This window comes from Stegostoma tigrinum, unplaced genomic scaffold (genome assembly GCF_030684315.1).
Source record: "Stegostoma tigrinum isolate sSteTig4 unplaced genomic scaffold, sSteTig4.hap1 scaffold_215, whole genome shotgun sequence".
Classification (NCBI taxonomy): Eukaryota; Metazoa; Chordata; class Chondrichthyes; order Orectolobiformes; family Stegostomatidae; genus Stegostoma; species Stegostoma tigrinum.
Window position 1 is genome coordinate 102,153 of NW_026728152.1, and position 10,903 is coordinate 113,055.

General features: G+C 43.1%; 1 long non-coding RNA gene across 1 annotated transcript; it reads right to left on the reverse strand.

The window, feature by feature from the left end:
* Nucleotides 1–1,385: 1,385 nt before the first annotated feature.
* Nucleotides 1,386–10,437, reverse strand: LOC132207934 (uncharacterized). Its single transcript, XR_009444023.1, has 3 exons — nt 10,296–10,437; nt 2,946–3,005; nt 1,386–1,437 (listed from the first exon to the last, which is right to left on the reverse strand). It is a non-coding gene; the product is annotated as an uncharacterized LOC132207934 (long non-coding RNA).
* Nucleotides 10,438–10,903: the final 466 nt, after the last annotated feature.

Here is a 10,903-nt window from a genome sequence, read left to right on the forward strand (position 1 = left end):
TGAGTCAGGAAACCCTCCTGAACACACCTGACAAAAACGGCTCCATCCAAACCATCTGCACTAAGGAGGTTTCAAACTATATTGGGAAAGTTGAAGTCACCCATAACAACAACCCTGATACGTTTGCACTTTTCAATAATCTGCCGGCCAATGAGTTCTTCGATCTCCCGACTGATATTTGGGGTCTGTAGAAAACCCCCAGTGAGGTGACTGCTGCCTTGCTGTTCCGAACTTCCACCCACACTGACTCAGTCGACAAACCTTCCTTGGCAACCTCAGCCCATACAACCGCAGTAGACGAGTCCTCAAAGGTTCTTTCAGCCGCCGTTATACTGTCCTTGACCAACAAAGCCACACCTCCCCCTCTTTTACCACCTTCCCAGACCTTAATGAAAGATCTAAACCCAAGAACCTGCAACATCCATTCCTGACCCTGCTCTATCCATGCCTCCGAAATGGCCACAACATCGAAGTCCCAGGTACCTATCCAAGCTGCAAGCTCACCTACATTATTCCGGATACTCCCGGCATTAAAGTCGTCACACTTCAATCCAGCTTACTGTCTGCCAGCACACTTCTGTGACAGTGAGGTCCTGACCATGTCCTCCCTAAGCTCATCCTCCTGTGTACTAGGACTACACCTCAGCTTCCCATCCCCCTTCTGAGCTCGTTTAAATCCAACAGAATGGCACTAGCCAATTTCCCACGCAGGATATTCGTGACATCACAGACCCTGGCACCTGGTCGGCAACACACCAATCGTGAGTCTCTTTCGTTCCCGGCAAATCTTCTATCAGTGCCTCTAACTATTGAGTCCCCAATGACTATCACTCTCTTCCGATCCCCGCTTCCCTTCTGTGCAAGAGGGACAGACTCTGTGCCAGAGACCTGCACCCTACTGCATACCCCCGCTAAGTCATCCCCCGGAACAGTATCCAAAATGGTATAGTTGTTTTTCAGGGGAGCTACTGCAGGGGATTTCAGGGGAACGACCACAGGGGAAGGTTAGTCAAGTTACACCGAGTAAACGTGCATTTTTGGCTGAAGAAACATGTGTTTCAATGTGAGCTAATGGAAGAAGCCATGGAGTCAAAGCTAAACATTTCGACAATAAGACAACCATTCTTGAAAGCAGCATACAGCGTGAAAAAGAAATGAGCTGCTTTCATATCCACTTAAAATTTATGTGGAATATCAGATGGAATTTTCTTATTGACTCCATTGTGCAATCATTTCGAGCTAAAAATGTTAACTGCATTAATTAATACTAACCAGAAACGGACTTTGTAGTAAATGGTTTGACGATTTTCTGTATCTGGAACATCCCTTTTCCTTCTCGAACGAAGATCGTACCAACCTATGGTACCAAACTGTGAGTCAAATGGATGGGACACATAATCTTTAAATTCCTCATCAAAACAGTCTCATCGTATGGTTCTGTGCAATAAAAGAGAAAGAATAAACATGTTTCCCACAATTTTGCTGATGTTTACGAACAGAATGCTCAAATTCAAAAAGTTTGGGCTGGCACGTCTGCTTCCTCCAGCCTGTTTAAACTGTTCCATTCAATGTGAAATTTGTGATAAGTTTTAGCACACAGGTCTATGTGATCTGTGCCACCACCTTCTATTAGTCATACATGCTTTCCCCCTCTTCCTGTAATACATTCCTTGAAGTGTTCAATGAGATTTTGATTTTAAATCTTATGGTCATATTCTTTTGATTCTCAAGCATCAATGAATCTGATGTTGCCGCCATTCCATGCAGTGCACAGCACGTCAAACAGGAGTCTTACTCTTGCCATGAGCACTGAGGTAGTATGGGGTCACAACTGTCTCATAGTTCGGAATGAAATTCTACATATAGGGCTATGTAGAGTCATGCAGTTAATTTTATTTGACATGCTATTTCTTTTCTTCACAAATATGCTGGATTTAAAGTGATCTTCACCCTCATTTAAAATGAATTCAATATCCAACCATCTGTAAAACTAGCATATCCAAATTTTAATTTGAGGTCAGTGTTGCACAAATATATGACTTTTTTAAAAATTATGTTCGAGTCAACATTAACATTTCATTCCCTGACAGCGGGTGAACTTACTTTTAAACTCCAATTTTCCTTCGGTATTAATGGAGAGATGAGCCTTTTTGCAAGCACCGAAAGTCTCCACCAGTTTAAGCTAAAACTTGCGAACCTAAGTTTCACAAATATGTTCCTATTAAACACTAATTCCTATTGAAGCAGTATGAGCTAAATTCATTCAACTGGACAGCAAAAACGGTCAAGATTTTAAAAGCAAGCAACTATTTTGAAGTAACTCTTCGAACTAAATTCCATCTTGGTGTGTGAGAGTCCATAGGTTCCTCACTCTCAACGAACCATTCAACTGTCATGCAATTACTGAAACGCACAGACAAAAAACATCAACGTTAACAGTCACTAAGATTTTGAGAGTGATTTGGAATTCGTACTCAATACCCCCTGGGGAAAATCTGTTCCAATCTGGATAGTACTCACTTATTACCATCCCACCTACCTTCCCCAGCACCTCCTCCCCCTCCACGCTATTTGTTTCTGAGCTCCCTTCCACCCTCCATTTCTCAGGAAGGGTCCTGACCCAAAACCTCAACTTTCTTGAGCCTCTGATGCTGCCTGCCCTGCTGTGTTCCTCCAGCTCCACAATGTGTTATCTCAGACACCAACATTGGCAGTTCTTACTATCTGGATAACTCATTCTCACCTTGTAACAAGTGATTTGTACTCATTATCTTTTCAGATTACGCATGTACATGTATATACATAAATATACATATTGCACTTTTATGCCTGAACCACTAACCTAGAGGATATTTTAAAAGAGTCTCTTCATATCTGCTTGAAAGAGAAATCATCAAGGTCATAACTTTCATTTTAGGAATAACTCGAACATTCAAAGTACTCACAGTCAGTGTCCCATTTCCTTGACCAGTCAACTTGATGTGAATCTTTCTTCCAAGTGGAAACTATAACAGCAATTATATTTGAGAATCAAACTCTTCATTGCATCACCAATATTTCCTTGTCTGTTTGAAGCATAAGATAATGAAATAATCATGGACAGATTGGCCAACAGTGTAATTTAATGTGTGTTATGGCAACTCAAAATCACAACCATTGAAGTGATCTTTAAAAAGCTGTTGTTGTACAACAGAGCACTTTTTGAGATGCAGTGATGAACATACTTCCTGAGATGCAAATAATATCTGCCAAATTAATTCCAAAGAGTACCTTTACAATTAAAAAGAAGCTAAAAATCTCTTTACATTGCGAAGCTTGTCAGATTGCTATTAGTCAATGGAAATCGTTCAGAACAATTATTTATTCCCAGATGAAAAGGAAGTGTATACATTTCATGACAACAAAATGTGAGGCTGGATGAACACAGCAGGCCAAGCAGCATCTCAGGAGCACTTTTGTCCTCCTGAGATGCTGCTTGGCCTGCTGTGTTCATCCAGCCTCACATTTTGTTGTCTTGGATTCTCCAGCATCTGTAGTTCCCATTATCTCGTATACATTTCATTTTCACATCTTATCCAAGAGAGAAAAAAAAACACCTTCATGAATGCATTGTCAAACAAGCAGACTCACAAAAAAAGCCATTTGGCCCATTGAATATTCCTCCATCATTCGGTGAGATCATGGTTGATCTCATTACATTTATCATGACACAGCATTTCCACCAAACCCTCCTTATAGCGAATACATTCCGATCCAAGTAACATCCCGGTAAATCTCTGTTTCTGGGCCATGCCTTGTCTTTCTAAATATTTTTTCGGTCATCTACAAATTTAGCCACAGCACATGCACCTCTTTCCTCCAAGTCATTAATAAACAAGCACAAGAGCTGTGGTTCCTTCAGCGCGACCTCATTTCTTACGGACAAGCCAACCCTGGCATCTCTGTCCATTTGTATCGGAGATAATGGGAACTGCAGATGCTTCAGAATCCAAGATAACAAAGTGTGGATCAGGATGAACACACAGAAGTAGAAGGGTCTCGGCACAAAACGTCAGCTTTTACGCTCCTGAGATGCTGCTTGGCCTGCTGTGCTCATCCAGCTCCACACTTTCTTATCTCTGCCCATTTGCCTGTTCTTTCTATCGGACATGAATCATTGGCTATTTCGTTTCCAACACTTATCCCCTAACAACCACCTCTCTGTGATACCCAGAGTGATGTATCTGTCAATTTCAATCTGCACCACAAACTCATTCACTTTGTTTCATACACTCCCTGCAATTCAATACAAGATCTTCAGTCTGGCATTTACAGCCACCCTTCTTATCTGCTGCAGCTGAAGTGAGACTCCTGGCCATTTCCATACTTTTTGTCCTATTACTTGCTCTGGAAACTTTGCTGAGCACTTACCAGCTTCTAACTTTTTCCACAATTTTCCATGCAACTGAACTCACCCGCTCCACACTTTTTATTTTAACGCCCTAGCCCCAGACCTAGCTCTGTATTTTGCGAGGATACTTGTCCCAATATGATTCTCGTCGAGCCTATAACACCAGAACGACTCCCTCCTTCCCCGTACCAATGCCAATGTCCCATGGATTCAAACACATTTCTGCCATGCCACCATTTGAACAATGTACATCTATAATTATGTTCACACCGTGCCAAATTGCTCAGATAATAATCCAGAGATTATTACCATTCTGGTTCTGCTTTCTCACCTCAGCACCTCGGTGCTCATAATCCCTCAGAAGAACCTCTTTCCTCTTTCTTCCATATCAATGGTACCTGTGTGGACCACGATAGCTGGATTTCTACTCCTCCCACTTCAAGTTCCTTTGTAGCCGAGATGGAATATCCTGAACCTGGGCACCAGGCAGGCAACACTACTTTCGAGACTCTCGATCCTGGTCACAACGAACAGTGTTCATTCCCCTAACTATACTACCTCTGATTATAACTACATTTCACTTTTTATCCCCTCCTGAATGTCCCACCTGTCCCACAGTGCTACAGTCAGTTTACTCATCTTCCCTATACCCTGCACTCTCATCCACACACGAAGAAAGAATCTCAAACCTGTTCGATAAGATCAAAGGCCAAGGTTCCTTCTGCACTACATCCTGGATCCTTCCACCTGCCCTGTTCTTTGTCATTGGCCACTGACCGAATTTCAGCTAGTTAATCTAAGGTGTGTGACTGCCTCCTGAAGCACAGCATTCCCTGGTAACTCTGCCCCACATGATTTGTTGATTGGTCAAAACTGAGATTCCAGTTCATCAAACGTAAGCTGGAGTCTGGGGCCTGACCACTCGCCCGTCATGTAGGTACAAATCATCATCTGGCCTGGCATCTCCATTTCAATTACTTCGATCTTAATTTGATTTGAAAACATTCTGGTCTTTTAGTTTGTAGCCTGTAAATATTTCTCCGATTTACTTTCAATCTGAAAGCTACCGATAATAGATTCTTAAACCAGTAGCGATCACCAACCAATGAACCTGGTTCACCCTCTCGGTCCCTGATTCTGGCTTCAATTCACCCTGTCTCAACAAAAACTGCTTACGAACTATCAGGCAAAAAAAGCAAGCAAATGGCACCTCTTACCCTCTGCACTGACTTACCGCATTGCCACCAAGTTCCCCAAAATATATATTCACTTGGTGCATTTCACTCGAGATGTGATCTCTTCTTCCAGAACATGCAAAGCATACTGATCCATAGCAATATACTACCTTCAAAACCTCAGCTCTTAGCTTATTACTTTTGTGTACATTCTCAATGCTTTCTCCAAGTCCAAACACAACACATTTACTGGTATTCCTCTGTTAATTCTCCTCCCAAAACTTCCTCCAAAAACCCAAACAAATTAGCCAGACATAATTTCTCTTTCATCAGGCTATGGTGATTCTGTTTGATTAGATTATGATTTTCCAAATGTCCTGCTATTATTTTCTTCATAGTTGATTGCCACACATTTCCAACAATAGATATTAGACTGGTTCGGTTGTAGTTATCTTCTTTTTGCCTCTCTCCTTTTTAAATAGGGACGTCACATCAGCATTTTTCCAGCCCTCAGATGCTTCTCGAGAATCTGAACCTTTTTGGGAAATTACGGTCAATGCATATACCGACTCTGAAGCTCATTGTTTAGAATCTTAGAAAGTCAACCATCACGGCGAAGAGTCCAATCTGCTTTCACTCCATTAGATTGTCTACTGCTACTTCTCTCATGGTAGTGATGGTGTGGTAGTGATGTGTTTAATTCCTCCCTGTATTCTTTCGTAATAAGGGGATCCTTGAAGTATCTTCCACTGTAAAGGCTACCCTTTTCTCATTGTCGTTGTTCCTTGATTTAAAAATTAACCTGGCCATCTCAGCCGAGCATATAATTAATGGCATTACCTCTAAAAACTTCTCTGCTAAAGTGTTCAAGAGATTGCTACAACCTGAAAGAAGTAATTCTTCCCCTAAATTAATAGGCAACCAATTTGAAAATGTGGCCTCTGGTCGTAAAATCTTTCACAATATTAAGGGAGTGCTGCACTGTCACTGGAGGCCCCAAACCCCACCTCTTCCTCCGGTACATTGTTGACTGTATCGGTGCCGCCTCTTGCTCCCCAGAGGAGCTCAAACAGTTCATCCACTTCACCAACACCTTCCACCCCAACCTTCAGTTCTCTTGGCCATCTCCAGCACATCCCTCACCTTCCTGGACTTCTCAGTCTCCATCTCAGGCAACCAGCTTGTAACTGATGTCCATTTCAAGCCTACCGACTCCCACAGCTACCCAGAATACACCTCCTCCCACCCACCATCCTGCAAAAATTCCATCCCCTAATCCCAATTCCTCCGCCTCCGCCGCTTCTGCTCCCACGATAAGACATTCCACTCCCGCACATCCCAGATGTCCAAGTTCTTCAAGGACCGCAACTTGCCCCCAACAGTGATCGAGAACGTCCTTGACCGCATCTCCCATATTTCCCGCAACACATCCCTCACACCCCGCCCCCGCCACAACCGCCCCAAGAGGATCCCCCTCGTTCTCACACACCACCCCACCAACCTCCGGATACAACGCATCATCCTCTGACACTTCCGACATCTACAATCCGACCTCACCACCCAAGACATTTTTCCATCCCCACCCCTGTCTGCTTTCCGGAGAGACCACTCTCTCCGTGACTCCCTTGTTCGCTCCACACTGCCCTCCAACCCCACCACACCCGACACGTTCCCCTGCAACCGCAGGAAATGCTACACTTGCCCCACACCACCTCCCTCACCCCTGTCCCAGGCCCCAAGATGACATTCCACATTAAGCAGAGGTTCATCTGCACATCTGCCAATGTGGTATACTGCATCCACTGTACCTGGTGTGGTTTCCTCAACATTGGGGAAACCAAGCGGAGGCTTGGGGACCGCTTTGCAGAACACCTCCGCTCAGTTCGCAACAAACAACTGCACCTCCCAGTCGCAAACCATTTCCACTCCCCCTCCCATTCTTTAGATGACATGGCCATCATGGGCCTCCTGCAGTGCCACAATGATGCCACCCCAAGGTTGCAGGAACAGCAACTCATATTCCGCCTGGGAACCCTGCAGCATAATGGTATCAACGTGGACTTCACCAGTTTCAAAATCTCTCCCACCGCATCCCTAAACCAGCCCAATTCGTCCCCTCCCCCCACTGCACCACACAACCAGCCCAGCTCTTCCCCTTCACCCACTGCATCCCAAAACCAGTCCAACCTGTCTCTGCCTCCCTAACCTGTTCTTCCTCTCACCCATCCCTTCCTCCCACCCCTGGCCGAACCCCCATCTACCTACTAACCTCATCCCACCTCCTTGACCTGTCCATCTTCCCTGGACTGACCTATCCCCTCCCTACCTCCCCACCTATACTCTCTCCACCTATCTTCTTTTCTCTCCATCTTCAGTCCGCCTCCCCCTCTCTCCCTATTTATTCCAGAACCCTCACCCCATCCCCATCTCTGATGAAGGGTCTAGGCCCGAAACGTCAGCTTTTGTGCTCCTGAGATGCTGCTTGGCCTGCTGTGTTCATCCAGCCTCACATTTTGTCATCTTGGATTCTCCAGCATCTGCAGTTCCCATTATCTATGGTGATTCTGTTTGATTAGATTCTGATTTTCCAAATGTCCTGCTATTATTTTCTTCATAGTTGATTGCCACATATTTCCAACAATAGCTGTTACGTTGTTTCGGTTGTAGTTATATTCTTTTTGCCTCTCTCCTTTTTAAATAGGTATGTCACATCGGCAGGTTTCCAGCCCTCAGATGCTTCTCTGGAATCTAAACCTTTTTGGGAAATTACAATCAACGCATACACCGACTCTGAAGCTCATTGTTGAGAATCTTAGAAAGTAAACCATCACGGCAAAGAGTCTAATCTGCTTTCACTCCATTAGATTGTCTCCTGCTACTTCTCTAATGGTAGTGATGGTGTGGTAGTGATGTGTTTAATTCCTCCCTGTATTCTTTAGTAATAAGGGGATCCTTGAAGTATCTCCACTGCAAAGACTACCCTTTTCTCATTATCACTGATAATGGGAAGCTCAGATGCTCGAGAATCCAAGATAACCAAGTGTGAAGCTGGATGAACACAGCAGGCCAAGCAGCATCTCAGGAGCACAAAAGCTGATGTTTCAGGCCTCGACCCTTTTCTCATTATCATTGTTTCTTGATTTAAAAATTAACCTGGCCGTTACAGCCTAGCATATGACTAATGGCATTACCTCAAAAATCTTCTTGGCTAAAGTGTTCAATAGAGTGCTACAACCTGAAAGAAGTAATTCTTCCCTGAATTAATAGGCAACCAATTTGAAAATGTGGTCTCTGGTCGTAAAATCTTTCACAAATGGGAGTAATCTCTACGGATATACACTATCAAGCCTCTTTAGAATCTTACATGTTGAAAAAATAAGATTTTTTCAATCTTATAAACGCCAATGAACGTAGTCCCAGCCTGCCCAACTTTCCTAAGCATAGCAATCCCCTACGCCATTTCCAAAATCAACCCAGTCAACATGAGGTGCATGGCCTCCGCAGCATTCGCTCTGTGGCCGTACATGACTTGTCAGTTACCATCCTGCTGCTACAACTCTACTTCTATTTACGATGCAGTCCTCTGTCCATCCGAACAAACTACCCTTGAACACATGGGCTCTTTTCATCTGAGACACCTTATGAGCTGTACCTTATCAAATGCTTTGTTGAAATCTCAATGTACTACATCATCTGGTGGTCCTTCATCAGTAATGTTTGTTTCCTTCTCAAAGCACTGTAGCAAGTTTGTCAAGTATTATTTCCCCTTTATAAAAGGATGTTAACTCTGTAGGATGCACATTCAGTACCCTGTTATTTCATCTTTCATGGCCGGCATGAACATCTACCCAGCTTGACCTAAATTGGCAATACTGGCATGCTATTTTGTCGAAGTATCTTTGTAATAATGGTGTTATGTTCACAATCTTTCAATCCTCTGAGAATTTTCCACAATCTAAGGATTCTTGGAAGATTATCATCAGTGCCTCCATTGTATCTGTAGCTGCATTGTTCAACATGAGAGGATACAACTCATGATACCCCTTGGATATTTTCTCTACTGATTGGAGTCATGTTTGGAATTCTGTGCAGTGACATTCACTTTTAACAGTTTGCTAAATACGACCAGGAACAGAAATTGTCATCCAGCTGCAACTAAACTAAAGCTTTCAGCACGGAAGGAAGTCTTTCAATTCATTATGAACCTAATAACTCCTGAAAAGGGCAATACAATTTGCCTCAGTCCATAAATGTTCTTCCTCCAACATCCTGAGATGCATCATCTGTATTTCTTCAAATTTACCACAGATTCTGTTTCAATCATCCTTTCAGCAATACGCATGACAACAATTCGGCATTCTTAGTCCCCCTGTAGCCTCCGTTGCACACGTGCATTGTTAGATCATGATTTATTTGTGTGCCTGCTTTTTTGCTCGAATGGATAAAGGTAAATTTCTGTTCTTTTGTCATCAGAGCTATTGCCTCCTCACTCTCATCTTCCTTGTTTTATCCTGTGCTGGAATATTTAATTTGTTGACTGATCTGAAATATGTTGTTGAATGGATTGGGTTTTGTAACATTGCATTCCCCATAGACCATCTACCGATACTGTTGCTTGTTCTAACAGTTATTATCTTGCAGAGTGGAAAATGCAGTTTGAAAGCAATGGAACATTATCGATGAAGAAGTTGATGCATAAATTGCTGCGATCTTCCAAACTACAAACTCACCTTCAATTCTTTCTCGGTCAGAGCATTGTGCCGGCGCAAATGAATCGTGTTCTCAATGGGACTTCCAAAACCATGGAATTGAATTTGCATATTGATTTCTTCTTCCCTCTTCAGAAATGCAAAGTAGTATCGTGATGAAGCTTCCAAGGCGATGATTGTGTCCTTCAATGAACGGAAAAGTGACTCTTAGATTCATGGAAATATTTCACTACTTCTATAGACATGAAAGGCAAACATTCTCCCTGCATATGACCCAGTCTCATTTTATCGTATCTTTCTGATTTTACATGCCACGGGATAATCATTGCAGTGTAACAGAAATGTTGATCATGGAAATTTATCACTGTTTTCATAAATAATGGCAAATTTTCAACATCTTGCAATTGTATGAAGGCTCAGTCTCATCACAACTCGCCTGCTGCACAAAGACATTCTTGCACTGCTTTGAATGTAAGGGCTGAAACAAAACACAATCATTACACAAATGCATCAACACCCCACTTTCAACAGGATCTGATATCCTTGCCAGGCACTGGAGGGGTTGCGGAGACTGGTGAGTGGATAAAGTCGTTCCTCTGTTCAAGCAGGAAAACGGGGACTTTCCAGGA